General features: G+C 41.5%; 1 protein-coding gene and 1 long non-coding RNA gene across 5 annotated transcripts in view; one reads left to right on the top strand and one right to left on the bottom strand.

Annotated features, from left to right (window-relative positions):
* LOC138826685 (uncharacterized) overlaps positions 1–22,182 on the top strand; it is a 601,987-nt gene that overhangs the window by 525,408 nt on the left and 54,397 nt on the right. The gene's annotated exons all lie outside the window — the stretch shown is intronic.
* Positions 1–22,182, bottom strand: part of LOC138826683 (WW domain-containing oxidoreductase) — a 737,670-nt gene that overhangs the window by 492,838 nt on the left and 222,650 nt on the right. The window lies entirely within an intron of this gene.

Consider the following 22,182-nt stretch of genomic DNA (forward strand, 5'->3'; position numbering starts at 1 on the left):
AGATATGTGCAGGAGTGTGTGCATGAATAAGTTTGTGAGTACTTGTATGTGAATGTATAAGTATGCATATAGCTGTATGAGTACACATGGGTGTATATATTAACATAAATTTTATATGAGTCTATGTGTACATAGACATGTATATATGAAAGTATGTGTGTGCAAATACATGTTTGTGTGTACATATACAGGTACATGCATGAATATCACACGCATCTACATATCTCATTAAAAAGGATATAAGTCAATAGGAAGTCTTCCACTAGGAAAAGGAAAAGTTTTAAACTTATTTCTAGTCTACTTTGAAAATTTAAAAAAAATGAGAAAGAAAAAGAAAAAGAAAATAAAATCTTTGCCTTTGAAATTCATGACAAGATCAAAGACTATAATGCACATAGATTTCTTTCAAGGTGTACATTATTAATAACACAGGCAAACACATAACAAATCAATACTGTGGTCAAGAGAGGGTAAGGTAAGTAAGTATACATCTACAGGAGCTATACACACCACACAGGCCAATCCTTGGGATCCCTGTCTGAGCTCTGTTTACCTAGTATTACTCTCGACCCAATCAACTCCTGAAATAAATAGAGGCATTGTTCAAGCAGGCGGAAGTAGAACATGACCAGCTTGGTATCTTCCATTTGTATTAAGGAGTTACTCTCCTACTTTATTGGGGTGAAATTCCCAAACTGTTCAATCTCCAGTACACTCCCCACACAACTTACAGATTCAAAAAAATGAACCACTTTATTCTGTAGAGCTTAGTAGCATCTAGTTCATTCACAGAGCTGTGCAACCCTCACCTCTATCTACTTCTGAAATGTATGCCGCATTCCCCAGGGGAACCCCATGCCCACTAGCAGTCACCCTCATGGCCTCCCTGAAGGCCCTGTACCACCCCTGCTACCACAGTCTACATTCTCTCTATGGCTTTGCCTGTATGGCATTCTGTATAAATGTCCTCATAGAATGTATGACTTCTTGTATCTGAAAGCCTATTCTCTTCTAATTTGGAGACAAATATAATCTATCCACATTCAAACATGAGTCTTAAGATCACCTCTTCATAAAGAAAAACAAAACCCATAAAACACTATCTACCTGAAAGAAATGTGTACCTTGCTTTTTGCGATGCCCTCTGGTGATGGTAGTGTTTCCCAGGCAAATGGAAGGAAGTGTGTTAATTCACATACTGAGGCGCACATACAGCAGCTGACACAAGTCGACAGCAGGAGCACTTCCCAGAGAACAGGTTAAATGAAGGGACAGTGGGTGCACATGAGCTATTTTTCAGGGGTCCAGAAGAATACAGATCCTAAGAAAACAGTTCTTTAACAAGTGCTCCATATGAAATGGCTCTGCGGGCTGTCTGGGTTGCAGGTCTCTGTCACAGTGATTTCTAAGTGGATTACTCATCCACTCTAGAAAATGGGAGTTTAGTAGCTCTCCACAACCTCCTCTCTCTGATTTTCGTGAGGGACCAACATCATGTCCTGAGAGCAAAATGGGGATTTGCAGTGCCCATTACCCCAACAAGGGAATGAGCAGGGGCCCTCACAATGACACAAAATCTCTATCAGGATTGGAAAGTGGGGGCCACAGAAGAAACAATGAATGTGTCTATAATTCTGGACAGAATACAGAACATGGAGAGGGATGTGGGTGCAAATCCTGACATGATGTCTAACCAGCAGTGCTATCAACTAGAACAAAGGGATTCACTGAATGTTTGCCAAGCAGATGAGAGGTGAGCACAGGATGACCACTTGATATGCTGTGGCCACTGGCTGCTCCCTCGGCATCCCCTCTGGGTGTGGACTACAGAGAGACTGAGCACCATCACCTGTTGCTAAATACCGCCTCCCCCTCTTCCCGCTCCCTTCCTTTCATTCACCATTCCTTCCAATCCAGTTTCATGGTAGAAATGCCACCACTTTATGTATGCCAATGAGTTCTGTAGCACCGTACTCCTCACCCCACAGCCCTCTGTGATAGAGAGACGAGCCTTTCCCAGGCCCTGACTAGCTGGCACGAATATGGGTAGGATCTGCTCCATACAGGCAAATTGGGCCTTTTAATTCACCAGGAGATCAAATGCAAGCAGGGCTCCCTTACACACCAGTCCCTGAAACTCTTCACTTGGTCATAAACCTTAACTAATCTAACACAGGTCAATCAGCCCTAGGCTGTAGCAGCTATGAAAATGACTCACTTAGCCAATACTCCCCCAGGCACAAAAGCAAAAGGCATTTTCTGAGAACCTCTCTGTGCCACATCAGTAAAGACATGGATGTGCTGGAGCTCATGGTGGCATCTCCTTGGTCTCTCCAGGCCTCCAGATTATCCTTATCCTACTCAAAATGAAACAAGTGACAAGCTGCCTGTTTAGCAGTAGTGGTCACCACTCAGCTGGCCTCAGAATGCCAGGGGCTTCTTCTATGAATGTTAACAATGTGACAGATCCTAGCAAAGCCTCTCACCTGTTTCAACCAGCATGCAGTTGGACACCTTGGTCTTCAAGGGCAGTCCCTTTACATGGGTAGGCCTTTCTTTTATGTCAGTCATGGAGTCTGAACTCAAGACCTGGCTGCTGTCCCTGTGCTTTTTCCCTCAAGGCTAGCCCTCTACCACTTTGAGCCACAGCACCCACTTCCAGAATTCTAGTGGTTAACTGAAGAATCTCATGGACTTCCCTTCCTGAGCTGACTTTGAGCTACAATCCACAGATCTCAGCCTTCTAAATGGCTAGGATTACAGACATGAGCCACCAGCTCTCAGCTAGGCCTTTCTTTAATGCACTGTATAACAAATTCTTCACTAACTTCACCAAAGATGGACACCATCTGCACCTACCAGAACACACACAGTACACTTTAACTGTCCTGAAAAAACACTGAACCCAAGTGTATAGAAACCCTCTGCATTGCCTACTTATTTTCTTTCTTATTTTCTTTCTGGCACAGTAAGACAAAATCTGTTACTGTGAGCACAGGACAGCACTGGGATTCAAACTGAACACAAAGCATCCCGCCCAGTTCCCCAGCAAAAGCAAATAAAACAAAAGTTCAATGAGCCTCAAAGCCAGTGTGCAGAAATGTCATGGTGCCTGGAAAGAAGAAATCAGAGCACACTTAGGACATCGCTGTCCTCTCCAGGTGGTGGGAAAGCTCACTGGAGGGGGTGCCGGGGTGGGGAGACAAGCATGGAGTGCCCAAGAAAAACATCTGGGACAGGGAATGACTCAGAGAAGCATCCACAGGCAGTGTGAATGTCACCGGTGTGGCCTGCCCCGGAGCCCACAGCCTCACTGCCCAGAACTAATCAAGAAAAACGTAACTAGTCCAGGCGGCAGGGCGAGTTTACAACAACTGACAGTAACTATAACATACGCCAGTTTGTATTAAGATGTTAGGGCCCCTTTCCAGTTCTAATCACCAATTATGACTCTATTACTCGCACTTGGCAGTTCATCTGCTCCTGCCTCCACGGAGGGCGACGTGGAGACGGACCTCTGATCTCCCTGTTCTGCTTCAGTGAGTGCTCAGCATGGCGGCTGTCATTTGCAGACACTGAAGTGGTAAGGCATTGCTTTGGCTCAGATAACTGTACCTGACCTTACAACAATTTACTAAGGAAATACCTGCTTAATAGCAGTGTGGGCGCCTTTCCTTGATGCTCGCCCCTGCACTGCAAATTAGTGACAACGGGATAAATCTATGGCCCGCTCAGTAGGCACTTCATTAAATCACTGTTCTCTTGCCTTGTAGCACACTAATAGAATCACAGCCCTCGTTAGCTACTGAATAAAAGATCAATCACAGACTTTGAAAGCTCTTGCTACCAGCTTCCAGAGGAAATGGGGGGGGGGGGTGAGAGAAAGAAAAAGAGAGAGATATTTAGGATCATCACTGAGATTCTGAATAGCCTTGCTGTAAGTTGCTTAAATTACCTTTTCCACAACTGACTTCAAGTTCAATACTCAGAGGAACTTGTTAAGCCTGCTTTTGAGAGCTGCACTCTTAATATATGACTGCTAGACCCTGGTCAAAAGTTCATAATGTGCATATGTAAAAAGGTACTAAATTGCCTGAGGGCTAAAACCAGAGGAGTTTAATTGTAGCAAAATGCTGAAAATGGCCTGTTGAGGGTCCTTCTGTGGGGATACTGCTGGCTCTGGCTGATTGAAGTACAGAACATAAAAGTCTTACAACAATATTTCCTTAAATGCTGGGGAAACTGCCAGCAGTTGGTATTGCATGAATGTTGTGGTTAAAGAAAAACATTTTCCTCCCCTAAAATAAATAGAGTATTAAAAACTGCTCCAGCCCATAATTCTAAAGCATGACGGAAAAAGGGAGGGCCCGGTGATAATAAATAAGGTATAATTCATAGGGCATGTCCAATCTACTTGCAGTGTATTTTTACATGGGCACATTGAAGGTATTCAGGCATGACCTGTAAGGGGTATTGGACTGTGTGAATGGCAGTGACTCTGAAAATAGTTTTGTAGTGAAGTAACAGCTGCTGCCAGGTGCCTCTCCTATTACCAGATTAGACGTATCCATGAGTGGACCTTTGGAAAGGGACCTGTTTGCTTGTCTTTAGTTCTTCTGTCAAATGAGATCTGGCATCTCACCTACATGCAACAGTCTTGTTTCTTTCTTGCTTTTTTTTCCCCTGTGTTCTCCAAATGCACTCCCTCTTTTTAATTTCACTTTCTGGTTTTACTAAGTAGTTCTTCATTTGGGATAAATACAAAACAACAACAGTGAGTGAATACAGGAGGTGACTCAGAATGCTCAGTGGTTGAGAACCTCTGTTCCTCATCTGTAACATGGCCATGGTAATTCAAACCTCATTAAATTGCTGTGGGAAATAAAGTAAGTAGAATACTGTTGTTTGTTTTGACAGCTCTTGACTGGTGCTGGTGGTTCATGCCTATAAAACTCTAACTGCTTGGGAGGCTAAGATCTGAGGAGCCTGGTTCAAAGCCAGACTAACCAGACAAATCTGAGAGACTCTAACCTCTGATTAAGTAGCAAAACAGCCAGAAGTAGATTGTAGCTCAAGTGGTAGAGCGCCAGCCTTGAGCAAAAAAACCTAAGCCAAGAGCAAGAGGCCCTGAGTTTAAGCTCTGGAACCAGCACACACGTGCACACATATGTACACAACTTACACAAAACCTGTTAACTAACTAACTAAATATTTACTCTCTACTATCCTGTATTACCTGACCTCTGAAAGACCCAACAGATATTCAAAACTAGAACAACACAGACCAAAGTCTTCTAAAATATGGTTGCAGTTTTCAAGGCAATTTTGAGAAACAATCAAAGTTTCTCTGTGAATGGCATATTCCAGAAGTGACCCCATCTAACTGACCCTATGCATTGAAAAGCATATAAATTTATTGAAAAGCAATAAAATGTCATTTGTGATTCCTTGATTTCATCCTTAGCCAACTTCTTCAAGACAAACAGAAGCCCTCAAAGGCTTACTTCAGAGTTCATGAGACTCTTTTCCTCTCCTCAGATAACTGATCAACACTTTCCTGTTTATACTACATTGCAAGTACCACCATCTTCATTCGTATTCTCTGTGTGAAAAATAAAAATGCCTACAAAAATCATAACAAACATAGAAAGTGACATCAGAGACCCCAAAGTCAAAGAGGTCAGGTGACTTCAGGGAAATGATGAACCTAGTTTAATTCCTGCTGAAAATGCTGTAATTTAATACCATTTGTTACAAGAGTGCATAAAAATATCCTAAAAATAATAAACTAGATCTGATGTTAAGACTATCAGCAAAATCTCCCAGCACCCACAGCTGACCTGCTGTGTAGAGTTGGTTTTATGGACACTAGAAAAACTTAGCCTACTGTGAGGTTATCTTCCTGGAAGTATGTTGTCTGACTTTATAAATATTCTGTCATCTCCATACTCTGGCATTCCCATACTCCATTCCTGGTTCAACCCGTAAACCTGGATTCCTGCAAGCCAGTGATTTCCAACTGTGCAACTTAAGGCAGCCACTATACTTAATTAATTCAGAAAAAGGAGAGGGCAAGTGGGTTTATCAAGTACTTGAGTACTTCAAGAATATAATTTTGGACTTACATAAAGAGAAGTAATTAAGCATATCTGTGCTCTGAAAATACTTTCCAGTATCTTTTTTTAATCTCTCAGCATATATGTCAATAAAAATATGTTTACTGGGCAAACAGATGGCCTATAGGGCTGAAAATCTATCTTTGAAACCCTGAGCTGTACCAACTCTATCTCCAACATGTACTGAAATTAACTGAAAGCCCTGAGTAGAAATATATCTATATAACTGAACTCAGAGGCAAAGCCATTCAAAATGAATTTTTATTTTATCTTGAAACAAGTAAGATCTCTAAAGAGATACTCCAGTCACTATGTATCTAAATAATGGAATAATCAATAATAAAGCAGGAAAATTAAGGATAATTAATAAAAGTGGGGAGATATGCCTAAATCTAGTGAGAGGAGCCTGGCCATTTCCCAGTAAAGCGGGGGACACAGAGTTGTTCATGATTCTATAACATATATGTCCCAGGTCTTGTAAATCATGCCTTGCCATCTTTTTTTTATAAATCCTAGTTTTAGGATTGTTAAGTAATTGCACAAAGAAGGTACCATTCAACAAAACAGTTTATGAATACGATGCATCTTGAGCAATGCCACCCCTTTTATTGGTGCCCTCCAGTAGGTATTTAGGCTGAGTAAAAATTACCAAATTATTAATATTATTTTCTAAACTGCATATACGATGATTTCCAAGAACACTGATTGACAAACACAAGTATTCTGTAATAATAGTCTTTAATAAACGTGAAGAAAGCAAACTTCTCCCCATAAAAATCACCAATGTCTCTTCTAATTCAACTACACTCCTCAGAGAATCATGTAGCTAAGAGTTAAAAACAACATGAAATAGTAAAAACCATGCAAGACCTCCATGGTTGGTAAGAAGAATAATGAACAGAAAGAAAGAAGAGGCGGTGACCCAGGCTCATGATGCAAGAGACAAACGGGACCATCAGAGCCCTTTCCACAGACTAGATTTTAAAACAAAGCTCATCTCTTGGATAATGTCCAGGTCCACATGAAAAATACATCCCCTCAAAATACACAGTCACCACGTTCCATTAACCCATAGGAGTGGTCATGGTCTCACAGGGTGGTGAAAAGAGCATTATATCATTTCCTCACAATGTGAAGTTGAAAGTGTCTCTCAACATCTTTGGGTTCTGTTATGCCAAACCCATGGCTTTGGCCAAGATGACTTCCAAGGTTAGGAGAAGCAACAACAGATGGCGTCAGAGAAGGGAAAGGAAGGTTCAGCTTCTCTCACCACAAGTGGCGCATGCGAATCAGCTTCTCCTAAGCCAACCACTGGCCTCCGTTGTGTTACTGTAATGCATTAGTTTATTAATATAATCCCTCTAGGATAGAATTAATAGGACCAACTAACCTGGGAAAACTTCAAGTAGTCATGTAAGTGAAGTAAATTAAATGCCGAGGTGACATGGGGAAAAGAAATTGTGGGAAGTGAAGGCTCCCCCTGCCCCCTCCCCAGGTCCAATAAGAATGTACTAATCATTCCATCACCTTCTCCTCCCCTGTGGACTTCTACAAGATAATTCCACCCCCAAAACACACAGAGATAAAGCATGGCGCCACCTATGGGCCTCTACTAGTATATCTATGAGCTTATGTATATATTCTGGCTAGTGTATTCATATATGAAGATAGAAAGACATGCATATTTGAATGAAGATTGTGTTCCTGAGTACTAAGAATAAAAAAATTAGTTAACTTATATTCTTGATGTTTTTAATTACACTACAACTATAATAATGTGTTATAATGATCACCTACACTTTAAATGTGGGATAAGGGAACAAATGAATATTTAAGATCACACTTCATGCTGTGAAGTACACATTAGTTAGCAGGAAATAACTAGGAGGAATAAGAAGCAAATCAGAATTTCTGTGTCAAATTTGGGAAGAACAAGTTATGGGCCCTCATCACTGGGGAATTCTGTAGATTTTTCTCAAGTGGATAAGAAAGCAGCATGGAAAAGCAGGTAAGATACAAAGTTTAGTGAAGATATTAATGCCTCTACTGTAAAAGCAGAGTCTTTCTAAAGATGTCCCAAAAGACAGCTTGGCACCTGAGAATAAAAATTTGTGAGTCTCGAAATATAATATAATCTATCTATCTATCTATCTATCTATCTATCTATCTATCTATCTATCTATATATACACACACATATATGTGTGTGTGTATATATATATATATATATATATGTATGTATGTATGTATGTGTATCAAGGAAAATAGTTTTGTGGGGGTTTTTTGGTCGGTCATGGTGCTTGAACTCTGGGCTTGGGTGCTGTCCCTGCGCTCTTCAGCTCAAGGCAAGCACTCTACCGCTTGAGCCACAGCACCACTTCCAGTTTTCTAGTGGTTTATTGGAGATAAGAGTCTCACGGACTTTCCTGTCTGGGCTGGCTTTGAATCGCGATCCTCAGATCTCAGCCTCCTGAATAGCTAGGATTACAGGCGTGAGCCACCAGCACCTGGCTAGGAAAATAGTTTTTATAGCTCCTTCCACCTGCACTGGTAGAAGTCACTTTTCTTTTTTTGCTTGGGGAACATGTGAAAGTCACATAAATGAATTTTTCCCCATGAAACTCTGTACCCAAACACTTGTAATTATTCCTTTGAAAGAACCAAGAGAATCAGAAAGCTAAGAGTGAATGAAATCGCTTCCTGCTGCATATTTTCAGGAGAACTTTGGCAACTCCCAGATAATACTGTTCCAGAAGAACTATCAGATGAGAGTTAAGAAAGGCCTCTGGAAATGAGGAGAAACACACACACACACACACACACACACACACACACACACACACACACACACACACACACACACACACACACACACACACACACACACACACACACACACACACACACACACACACACACACACACACACACACACACACACACACACACACACACACACACACAATGTTACCAGTGGATCTGAACATATGCCAACTCCCTTAAGCATGTAGCGGATTACAATCGCAGGACAGGCACATATATTGCATGACATTTCAAAATCAAAAAACTAACCAGGCCTCCAGTAGCATCATCTAAGGCAGTGTGTACAAAACTGCTGCCAGCCACAGGGGATGCAAATCTCCCGCCTTCAAACATTGCACGTAACCCTTCAGAGGGGTGATCTGTCAACGCCACGCTAATTTGATAGTTCCATCATCAGATGGCATAGCGAATTTCATTACCTATTTTAAACCATGTTAACATGGTTTGTTAATGTTGGTATTCATGAAAATGCCATCACTATTTAAATAATAAATGGGCACAATAATTTCCATACATATTCTGGGAACGTGACATGTGGGAATTCTACATATTCCTCTCTTCATACCTGACTTATAGCATTAGTTCAGAGTCAACAATGAAAAGTTGTATCAAGACACACTGAAGAGTCACTATTTTAGTAGTTACAGAAATAAAGATTGTACCTATCCGAAAGAAAAATAGTTTAAATCATGTTAAAATAATGTTCCATCTTAGCACTATCAGATCTCCTTTAGGCAAGAATTTAATGCTACACCATAAGAACCAAGACAGGATAATATTTCATTAAGCACTAAATAACACTTAAATATCAGATATTTTTCTTTACTCGTTGGTTTCTGTACACACGCATGTATGTGCATCACTAAACTCATCCAGAAATTTATACATCCCTTGTGAATCCCTGATCATTTATCTCCATGCTCAGTTCACATTTTAAAAGCTTGTTATGATTACTTTGAAAGTGCCAGCCATATCTATTTCTCTGGTTTCGGGTAGAAAATACTGTCTTTAAAATTCCCAATATTTCTACGTGGCCAGCTTCTACCACCTCTCTCTATTGGTCTCCTGGCTAAAACTGTCTTCCTCTTCCCAACTCTCATTTCATAAAAATGGCATCTCAGAAGCCCAGACAATGTAAGAGTCTCAAAAGGCTCTAGGTGGTCAGAATTTAGGGCATGGCCTCTTCAGTCAATTAGAAAGAGCCTGAATTCTACTCCCCTTGATTTAGTTAGGGGGCCCTGGTCAAGTTATTTATTTCAAAGCTTCCTTGACAGTAACAAGGGATGAGGGTTGACAAATCAATGTTAGAAATGCATATGATACTTAGCACAAGTCTTGCCATATAGCAAGTGTACAATAAATGTTAGTCATTTTTAAGATCATTGTAGTCATCACCTTTGTCATTACTGCCATTTTCATATGAGTTACTAAGATCCAGAATCCTCTGCAAACTCCTTGATGCTATTTGGTATCTGCACCTCCTTGAGGCATGGATTACTACAAATCCATGTTCATTACTTGAGCCTTTGCTCTAATACTGATTCTACCTTTATTTAAAGTTTAAAGTTTTCCTTAGCAGGATTTCTGCACTAATTTTTGACTGGCTAAAACATTGCTTATCTTGATCACTAAGTTTTCTGCTGCCACCATCATTTGGTCCATACTTCTTAAGCCCTGCTCTCTCACTGCTGTAGAGTGGACCTAAAGTACAATTTTTCAGCAATATGTTTATCTTGCACATATCCTTCAGGTCTCAGTAAAGAAAGCATGTCCATTCTGCGACTTCAACTGACTACTCTTATACCTATGCCTTCAAAGGATTAACTATGTTACAGTGGGTGGTAAAGGTCAATAGTGTTTAATGACACTTGTGCCAAAAGCAGCACTTTAACACACAATGAGTGGTGGCACAGATCTGTAATTCCAGCACTCAGAAGGCAGAGGCAGGAGGATCACAAGTGTGAAGCCATACTAGGTTCCACAGGGAGATTGTAGCTCAACATTCCACTCCCACATTGGCACTTCATAAACAGTTAAACAGTACCATTGCCTAAAACATTTGTTTCAGGCACATGCACACAGATTTGCATATCATGCACACACATGGGTGTGCATATGTACATGTGCACTGAACTCAAACACATAAGTTTTAGTAATAGTCCAGAAAAAGTTTGAGAGATACCAATCTACACAGGTCATTTGACCTGTCAACGCTCTGCTCTGCACAGGATGGACAGGACGGGCCTGTGACATGGATGACATTGATTCCAGTGTCATCCAAGATTTTAGAAAGTTTGGTAAAGAATGAGATTACCAACAGGCTCAAAGACTAAGTGTACATAAATGAAAAACTCAGGGACATCGGGAGTTTCCTGAGGAGTTTCTTTGGTATTAGCTATGAATGAAATAGTAGTAATAAGCAGCCATCAAAAATTGGGTGACAAAGCTGGGGTGCCAGTGGCTCCTAGCTACTCAGGAGGCTGAGATCTAAGGATCACGGTTCAAAGCCAGCCCGGACAGGAAAGTCCGAGAGACTCTTATCTGAAAAAAAAAAAAAAAAAAACACTAGAAAAACGGAAGTGGTACCATGGCTCAAGTGCTGAAGAGCGCAGGGACAGCACCCAAGCCCAGAGTTCAAGCCCCACAACCGACAAAAAAAAAAAAAAAAAAAAAAAATTGGGTGACAAAAGTGTCCACAAAAAAGAAATCTCAGTGGGAAAAGCTGAAGGATCTTAGTATGTACAGAAATTCTAAATGTAAAATGCCTATGGAAAAAAACTTAACTATTTTTGTATAGCCTTAAAACTAAATTCAAGTATTTAGTTTCCCTAATGAAATGCATCTAGTATCATATGTCCATGATATTGATCATCATTGATGCAGGTCTGATTAAAATGTTTTATTCATAAGTACAGAGTTTGAAAAAATCCTCAGGATCCAAGTGGCAGGGTCTGAAATAGCTTGCGTTGGGTCTCTCTACATGAGACAGATTGCTGAGCACATGTGTCTATGTGATATAATAAACAAAACATTTTGGAGTACATGGGGTATATGAATGTGTACCAACATCTACACCACAAACTTTGGTTAACTTCATAAATCATTTTGTATGAACTGATTTAGAGCAAAAATTATTGAAAATATGTTGAAAATATAAACAGTTCAATGGAAAACAATGGCTGACACAGAGAAAAAGAAATAGTAAAGAAACGGATCAAAAAAGGAATATATATATATATGTGTATATGTGTGTGTGTGTGTGTGTGTGTATTTGCTAGGTCTCTGGAGAACTGTAATTATATGTGTATGCATCCCTACATCTGCATACTGATTTGATATAAAGAAGTCAGGCACCTGTGGCTTACACCTGTACTCCCAGCTGACTCAGTAGGCTGGATCTCTGAGGAACATGGCTCAAAATTATCCTGGCAGACAAACCACTAGAATCTTGTGTCCAATTAGCTAACCAAAAGACAGGCATGGAGGTGTGGTTCAAGTGGTAGAGTGGTAGAGTTCCAGTATTGGGATGGGAGTGAGGCATAAGGGAGAATAAGAAGCACTGAGTTCAAGACCCAGAATAAAACACTAACTAAATTAAAAGGACTGGTCCTCTAAGCTACTGACTGCTAGACATAACAGTCAGTAACCAGCATTATGCAAATCATGAAGGAGGTTTTTTTTTTAAGAGGCTTCCTAAAATTCTGAAGTAGGGAATGGTTTATTAACATACCCACTGCATAATCTTTGATTGAACATGGACAATACAGAAATAGGTACAAAAGTACAGACTAAGATAAAGCTACTTTGGCTCACTGGTGTTAAGAGATTGTGGAGGATAAGCCTGAACTTCAACTGAGTTCGCTTTATTAATTCAAATTTGACCTATTTCCAAAAGAAGAAGAAGAAGAAGAAGAAGAAGAAAAAGAATCTAAGTTAACTTTAGAGAAAGGATGAACAAAAGTGTTGTGAATAAAATGAATTCGAATCCCTAAAAGGTGGAACAAGATCATATGGTACGGGGCTGGGAAGGTGGCTCAGTGGTAGAGCGCTTGTATGAGGCCCTAGGTTCGATTCCTCAGCACTACACAAGCAAAAAGAGAAAAGCTGGAAGTGGCGCTGTGGCTCAAGTGGTAGAGCGCTAGCCTTCAGCTAAAGAGCTGAGGGACAGTGCCCAGGCCCAGAGTTCAGGCCCCACAACCGTATCCCTCCCCCCAAAAAAAGATCATATGGTAACCATATGCATCAATATGGTTGAGAACAGACAAGGACAAAGTTGCAAAGCATATCCTGTTATCATTTCAGTATCAAATGGAGGGATGACAGCCATCCTTTGGGAGTTTTCCTTTGGAATTCGGAGTCACTGGGTATTTCACACCTGCAGGAACCTGGCTGGGTGTGCTCTGGTTCATGCAGTAGATGGAATCCTTGGCACCAGCTGTTCCATTATGTCCCTGACACCAGCAGGACAGGAAGAAGATGAGCATGACTTGAGTCCTACCATATGCCATAGGGCTGAGCCGTGCTTTACCTCCCTAGACTGTGGGCTATGGGAACTACTGTCTCCAATTAGCCAAGGAAAAGAACATTCAAAGTGGAGATGTCATGCATCTTGTCCACAGTTACAAAGTAACAAGGAAGAAGGAATGGGATTCACTAGAAGCCTGATTCCTTCAACTTCAGGGACTACCCCAATGGCCACTCGGGGACATCGCACTGAACCCTTCCGCCACGCTGCTCAACTCCTATCTACCTGGAAGAGCGGTAGTAGACTATGGAAAATAAATGGGTTGACGGGAAAGTGCTTAGTTTATGACTTGACGTGAAGTGAATCCTAAGCAGTGTGTGTAGCTGTGCTGTGATAATTGGTTGTCTCTGACCTCTAGAAACACAAAGGACATGTGTTCATGAAAATGCTCAGTGAGGGGCCTACACACATCAAATGAATTTCAAGTCTTCTTCTTATAGGTAGTTACAAGGGCATGCCAGTGGTCAGGTAGACTTGGCAAAGGTGGTTTAGATAATTATATATTAATGAGCTTTAATTAATTTTCACTTCAGGTCAAAAGACCTCAACCTGGAGTTCTTCTATGAATCCAATGGAACTGTGAGCCTGGCAATGTCACAAAATAACATTGGAAGATACACCAGCAGAAGTACAAGAGCAAACAAGAGCCTCTGGGATAAAAGAACCCAGTGTGTTCTCTACTTTCCATCCACGATAATTCTGCCAGCTCCTTCCTGATGCTTGGAATGGAAAAGAATATAAGGGAGAAGAAAATGTCATTGTTTTCATTACTGGGTGTTCTCCAGAATCTAATACTTTCTTATTTATTTTCTTTTAAACGTCTTCTTAATGCCTTTCTTATAGGAAGTCTGCTCGAAGTTCCTGTTGTGATTTCAGCCATGCTAATTTCATTACTCTGTCTTTTATGGTTATGAGGAATCAACTGAGACAGGTGACACACCACACACAACAATGCTAACAAGAGATGTGGAGCTGCGAGGAGAAAAAAAACGTATTGTGCTCACCTGCCTAAGAATATTAAAATATCAAAAATAGTTTTAAAATTCTCAGATTTTACAGGGTTTTTTTTCCTCTTCAAGAGTGAGAATACTAAGAAAACATTATGCAGGTCTCAGTAGTTGCTGTACAGTATTTTTTTTGGATCTGGAAAATATACTTTTTATAACTTTTCTCTGAGAAGGAACTCTCTAGCTCAGATTACTTAGATACCCTTACTGTTTATTCTTCTCTTTTTTTGAGCAGTCAGAAGAGATTTCTCTCAGTACTTCAAATAAATAAGATATCCAGCTGAACAAACACCATATATTCTCCTGGATTACTTTAGCTTCTTAAAGAATATTTCACGTTTTTTCCCCCCAAATGTAAATGATTAAAGAGACCTCATCATTCCAAACTCCAGAATGAAATGTTTAAAGTGGTTCAGAGACTACCCATGATAGGATTCAAACAAGCAAAAACACTTAGCCCAGGAAAAGAGCTTGATCTTTCACAGAGGAAATGTGACTGTTACTCAACAACATATTTTATCATACATTTTTTTTTTGGGGGGGGGGGGTCCGGTCATAGGGCCTAAACTCTGGGCCTGGGCGTTGTCCCTCAGCATTTCAGCTCAAGGAGAGCGCTCTCCCACTTGAGCCACAGCACCACTTCCACCTTATGTGGTACTGAGGAATCAAACTCAGGGCCTCATGCATGCAAGGCAAGCACTTTACCACTGAGCCACCTTCCTAGCCCCTTTATCATACATTTTCAATGGGGTGGTTTCACGCCTGTCCCCCTCCTCCCTGCCCCCAGCTGAACTTTAACATTTAAAATAGAAGTGTACCATACTTCTCAGAATTGAAAAAATAAAACACACAAAATAAATGGAATTTGTTAAAGGCCTTTGAAAGCTTCCTACTTAAAACAAAACCAAAAACAAAAAACACTTCAAAATAACAAATCCTTGAGATTAGACATATCTGAATAAGAAGAATAATTTTCAATCCAGGCTTTGAAATGATTGGAGAGCCTTTATCTCATGTTATGGCTTAATGAAAGTTTACAGTTTCTGGCCAGTATTTGAAACTCCAACCCAATCTCGGTTAAAAAGAAAATCCGGTCATCAGTTTCACATGGGCCCCCTCTACTAAAACAGCATGAACATGGACACTTGGATTTAAGAAACATAATCCACACACTTCTTTATTCTTTTCATAAGCTTTCTTATTAAAGGACTAAATCTTACTTCCCATCATGGAGCAGAAATGCATAAATGCATAAAGACAAAGGAGAAAGCACACTGAGCACCTCTGTGAATGGAGAAGAGGAGAGCGATGACAGAAGGGAAAGCAGGAGGAAGATGCAGGAGAGAAAATCAATGGAAGATCCACAGGTTCAGGAAAGAGTACCTGGCATCCAACAAGGAGATCCTGCCAAGGTCTGTGAGTAAACCTGCCACAAAAGGCACAATAAAACTCAACTTTGGGAGAGTGGTGGTGGGCAGCCTGGAAGACAAACCCTCAGGATCCCTGCATTTAGTACCCCTGCCACAGTGAAATCCTGTCCTGCTCAACATGGTTAGACAGGCAATTCACTGCCAACAAAGAACCCAGAAAGGCAGTAACTCCTGCGGTTGGGTTGCAGATCCTGGTTCCTTCTTGGCATGCCTGCTTTAATGAAACCAGCCGCCATGTTGGAGAGCCCCAAGTGGCAAAGAACCCAATGCCAGAGAGAACTGAAGCCCTCAATCTACTGAGCCACAGGAACTGAATCCTGCCAACAACCACTTGGGCTTGGAGGGGAATCTTAGCCTGGTTGAGCCATGAAATATTCTCCCGTCTGTCACCCTCCCTGAAGCCAGGATACCCCAAAATAAGGGCAGTTGGGCCATGCCTGGCTTGCTGCCCCACAGAAACCGTACTGTGTTAAGGTGCTAAATTTGGGCCCCATGTGTAATGCAATGATGCATAACAAATGCATAAAACTATGATTCATTTCTGCGTTTCCATTTTATTCATCTTGAGGACATTTACTACCCCTGCTAAAGTGCTCTATAAACAGGACAATTAGTCTTGGTAAACTGGCTCATTTTACAGACAGGAAAAGTGAGGCTAAATGACTTGTTCTAAATGACTTGACAGTTCTTTCCCTAGAGCAAATTTTAAAAATCCTATCACATTATAGGACCTACAGAAGGGAACCCACAAGCATGGTGCTGGCCTTTGGTTGACTCTCAGGGGACCTGGAGACGTATTCTGAGAGGATTTGCAAAGTATTCCTTTAGCTTAGCATATGAAGAAGAGGAGAGAGTCATTTCCTAAACAGTCCGAAGCACCAAGTTGAATTCCTTATTTTTGCTACCTAAACATTATTTTACACCTCACAGGGAAAAATCAACGTGTCCAGTGAGTTATACAGAAATCGATGTCCATGGGTGGAACATTCCGGAAAATCATGGGGCAACAGAAAATCCTGGCATCTGTTTAATCACACTGGCTTCCAATATCTAAACTGCACTGAGGCCAAAAATTACTGGAAAGAAGTATGAAATTGGAGAAAAGGAAACTGAAAAGGGGGGAGGATCAAAGAAGCCACCACTAACAGAAAAAAAAGTAAGTAATAAAAGAGCTAGGGAGTTATAAAGAAGCAGTGCATTACTGAAATGCCAGCGGGGCCGCAGAAGAAAAGAAACGAGGGCGATAAAACTCGGGGAATTTCAAATCTTGGTTAAATGTTCATTATATAATTTGTCACACATATTAAGGCCAGACAATCACTTTTTCTTCTCTTGGGTGCTCATTCAGGAACAAAGGCCGAGCCAGAGTTAAAACACTATGAAGAAAGTCGGGGTGGGGGGATAAAACCCTAGAGGAGGAGGTGGTGCAGTAGACTCACAAAGCCTTCCCTTTGTTTTTGACAAGAAAGGAGCCATGATGGCTAGCACCTATAGTCCTAGCTACTCTGGAGGCTGAGATCTGAAGAATGTGGTTCACAGCCAGACTGGATAGAAAAGTCCATGAGACTCTTATCTCCAATTAACCAGTGAAAAGCTAGAAGTAGGAGCTATGGTGGGGGGGGGGAGCATGAAAGGGAGGGAGGGAAAGAGGAGGGCTGGGCTCCTGTCTTCCCTTCTCCCCACGAGGAAAGTGTAAGGAATGGAGATAAACAGTCAGCAAAGCTTAGGATACACCGTGGAAGTCCAGCTAGCCCGCCATCTTTGATAATTTTCTTCTGGATTATCAGGTTTGAACAGACAACTGGATGTTTAACTTCAACATTATGCAGAAGTAGACCTTCCTTCCATGACAGACACAATGTCCCTATCAGGGGCACTGGCACTGAGGAAAAGATATATTCCAGATTGAAGAACAAGCTTTAAAATCTTGAGGGCAGAAGGAGCCCAGGACTGGCCCAGTTCTAGACAAGGCTGGTCATGTTAATGGAGACCGGAAAGGCCAGGTGCTCTCAAACCACCCTATGAGAGCACTGCATTAGGACACAAGGACTCTGCACACCTCTTTGGTAATGCCTGTCTAAAAGCCATGCCTGAGCCTGTCTCCTTGCCATCAGATTTTGCCTTTCACCCCAAAGGTTCCAGATGCCAGTCCTGCCTTTTCCCAGCCTCCTCATATCTGACACTGTGGCGCTAAGGGGAAGTTGGCTTAAGGACAACAGTTTTTCAATAGAAAGGTCTCCTGGGTAAAACAAGGAGACAGGCAAAGAGAGATCCCACCATGCCTTCAGATCTTGTCACGCAGGGCACAATCTTGTAAGCAGCCATCTTGTAAGCAGGAGGAGACAGCCAAGGCAACCAAGAAGATCTGCCCACAGAGCAGGAAAACACACCCCTGACTGCCTCAAGTGTTCTAAATATATGGGGGAAATATTTATATCTTTTTTTATTTCACTTTTAGTGAGTGCTAAGGGCTCAAGGTATCTGAAAGGTCAAATCACAACCAACAAGGCAGGGAGGAGCTGAGTGTTAAATATAGGCAGTGATCCCAAGCTGTTTGCTCTATTGCAAACCCACCATATGGACAAAGCACACACTCTAAACCTTACCATTCTATACAGCACTGAAGATGAGTAGCAGTGGCATCAAGCCGAGGCTCCTGGTCATCCTGGAGGAAGAAGAATGCTGGAGGCTCTGGAGGGCGGCCTCCACGAGGAGAAGGAGATCGGCTGCTGTGATGGCCACAGCACCCAAACTCCTGTGTGGCCCAACCACAGAGGGTCCCTGGCATCTGCTTTTCCCATCCCTGGACCACGGAGAGCAAGGCCACCAGAGAATTCCACCCACACTCAGGAGTCTCAAAATATTTACATTAGGGGAGCACAGGCTGAAAGTTTTACTTTGCAAATTACATTTCCTTCTCCCAACTTATAAAAGTCGCTGCGGCTCCCTGGGCCTGCAGCTCCCTCTGCCTGGTGCCTTGCAAGCCACATGCAGTTTGACCAATAAAGATTGAAAGGGCGGGTTTTGTCCTTGAGGGTAAAAACTACCTTACAGACAGCCATGGGTGTTTAAAAGGGATACAGGGAAGGGGGCGGGGGGTTGTGTTTTTTTCTAAAATACTAATTTAAGGAGCAAATCAACATCTATTATGTCCTTCATTATGTTTTAAATTGTACAACTATAAATCACTCCTTGTGGGTTATTCAAGGGCAGAATTGCCCGGCTTGGCTTCATAGAAGGTTAGTAGAATGACATCTTGTGCTTTCTCTAGTTCTAATTTATAACTCTGCACCAGGCCCAGCATTTCAGGTCCATCCATTAGCAGGGTGGTTGCACATCTGTTAAAACTCAGCACAATGGCTGGCTTTACGGGGCCATGGGAAATGAAGCCCAGAGGTTTCAGAAGGTCTACACACCCAAGCCATTTTTTAATGCAAAGAGATTTGAAAACACAGCTCTCTAAAACATCTGCTAAGCTCCCGCTACCCTAACGCATGATATTCTTCCAACTGTTACCTGCCAACACAAATATTTGGTTGCACAAAACACCCTAAGAGGCACGGGACAGTGCTCTGCATCAAATTTACATGCTCGTCTGCAGAGGCTGGGGTGCTCCAGCCAAGGACCTCTGGCGAAGACTTTGTTTACCAGAGTTTATGGCTAATGTGGAAAAAAAAAAAAAAGGAGGTTCAGAGGGGAGTAAATTTTATGAAGGTCTGTCAGACACTTTCAAAAGGAAATGGAGCTACACAATCGGACACATATGGCAGGGGATCTGGGGTGCATTTGATGGAGCAAATGAAGCCAGAAGGAGCTAGAGCAAGTTTTGAAAGCTGTTTCTTTACCAAGTTGAATAAGCACTAAGTTTGGTGTCTAATGCAAGATAGAGACAATAATTCCATCGTGACACCCCCCTCCACACACACACATTCCCCCACCACCACCACACCCCCCACCAGGGCATAGGTACGGCTCTGTTACACATCAACAGCGTCTGACCTATGCTGACAGTGGCTTCTTGGTTAAGAACATGGCAGGATAACAAAGTCATCACCCAGGTCGCACATTTCAACAGTCACCACTACCCTTGAAAGCCTGTTTTGTTAACAACAGAACCATAGGGCAGATTTGTGATCTCAAGGCCAGAGAGTTATGTATATGTATATACACACATATATATACACACACACATATATATATACACACACACACACACACACAGAGTAAACCACCTCATTCACAATGTGCTTTTGACCAAGTGCTACAAACAAATAGGTGGACAGAGAGACAGGAGATAGATAGATAGATAGATAGATAGATAGATAGATAGATAGATAGATAGATAGATAGATAGAATTTCACACATAAAAAATATTAAAATTTCCACAGGACATCACAAAGCTCAATGGATGAGAAAAAGCTCATTAGAACTAGTTTATCAACATTCCTCTAGGATTTTCCCTAACTTTCATTCTGTGAAAATCACCCTCCCCCCAAAGTCAGTGCCCTCAAATCAAAATAAAGGTGAATGTACCTAACTGAAGTTAGAAAGTGGAAGTTTTATCTTTAGAAGTTGAACAGTAATGTGAGCAAAATGAGTTAAGTATCTGGAGCAGGGGTTGTTTCTTTACAATGGATGTCTACCTGGAGCCATATACCCATGATACCTAGGGTCTATTGCATAATTATAATACACACTCTAACATACACAAACATATGCAAAATATAATTTTAGTATATGTGAATTGCATGAGAGGAGATAAGAAGGAAAGTAAACATATAATATGCCTATATTGCAAGAAAGCTATCAGCAAACTTCCTTTTTTCCTTTTTCTTTGTTGATTGTGGGGTTTGAACTCTGGGCCTGGGAGCTGTCCCTCAGCTCTTCAGCTCAAGGCTAGCGTTCTACCACTTGAGCCACAGCGCCATTTCCAGTTTTCTGGTGGTTTATTGGAGATAAGAATCTCACAGACTTTCCTGCCTAGGCTGGCTCTGAACCAAGATTCCCAGATCTCAACCTCCTGGGGATTACAGGCATCAGCCACTGGCTCCTGGCTGCTATCAGCAAACTTTCATTTCCCTTAAGGTGTTTCAAGAACAGTTGTTTGAACACTCCTGAAGTTTTGATTAAGCACTGTAAAATAACTCTATTCCAATTTTGTGTATTATTTCTATTTTTATAAATTGGAGAGACAGGGAGTAAGCACTTCTTCCCTGGGATCCTCCAGTACTTACACCTGTCTCTTCTTATGGACCTCATGGGGAAAAGGTCGCTAGAAATAAGACTTTACCAGTAGGGGTCGCTGTGCTAAGAATTAATCCCTATGTGTTTCTCATTAGTGATTATTATACTGCAGGCGGCCAAAATGCAAAAATTAATTAATTTCAAAGTGATAATGCATTTACAGCAACAATTAGAAATGTATAACTGTAAAGAGGCAACATTTAGAAGAAAGATTACATTTAATAAAGTTGCACAAGAACACCCAATTGTAAAATTACTGATCTGCAACAATATTCCTTAAAGAGCCACTTAAAATAGCCTGACTCCATGAAGGGTGACCTAATTACTGTAACTAAAATCACCATAGTCACAGCAAGTCACAGCAAATAAAAAAGGGACGTTGATATTAGAATACTGCTGTTTAATGCTTAGGGGAGCTGGCTACAGTTGAGAAGGAAAGAGGGCTGTGCTATAGCTCTTCCCTCAGCCACACACAATGGGATGCACATTTCAGTAACACCCATGTCAAAAAGAAAACACAAAGCACACACCAGGCACTAGCCATCCACGCATCAGGAGATTACATCTATGTGAAACTTCTTACCCATGTTTAAGAACTGACATTTTACATGGGATAGGGATGGGATTACTGCCACATGGTTTGTGTCTCAACATATGCTTATATGGAAATGGCAGGAAATCTATTGTCCAAGCCACATATGGAAGGAAGCACATGAGGGCAATCTCTTGCCTCCATCCAGCCTAAATTGCTAGGATGGGAGAATAATTTAATTAACAATCATCAAAAATAAGAAGGCTTCTATTCATCTCCATGATCATTTTCCAGCTCTGACCACAATCATGCGATTCATCCACAAGATTCACCTTCAGGGACATGAAACCACACTCTGGCCACAGAATTTTCTCCAGCCAAATGCAACACCAAACTCTCCACCCAGAGAAGAATCTAGGAGAGCTCATAGATTCTTAGTGAACACAAAGGAATCACATCTGCTAACAGCTGGAAGTCACACATGGTTTCCTTGTATGTGTGCATG

Source organism: Dipodomys merriami, unplaced genomic scaffold (genome assembly GCF_024711535.1).
Source record: "Dipodomys merriami isolate MVZ:Mamm:240054 unplaced genomic scaffold, mDipMer1.0.p SCAF_148, whole genome shotgun sequence".
In the NCBI taxonomy this organism is placed as follows: Eukaryota; Metazoa; Chordata; class Mammalia; order Rodentia; family Heteromyidae; genus Dipodomys; species Dipodomys merriami.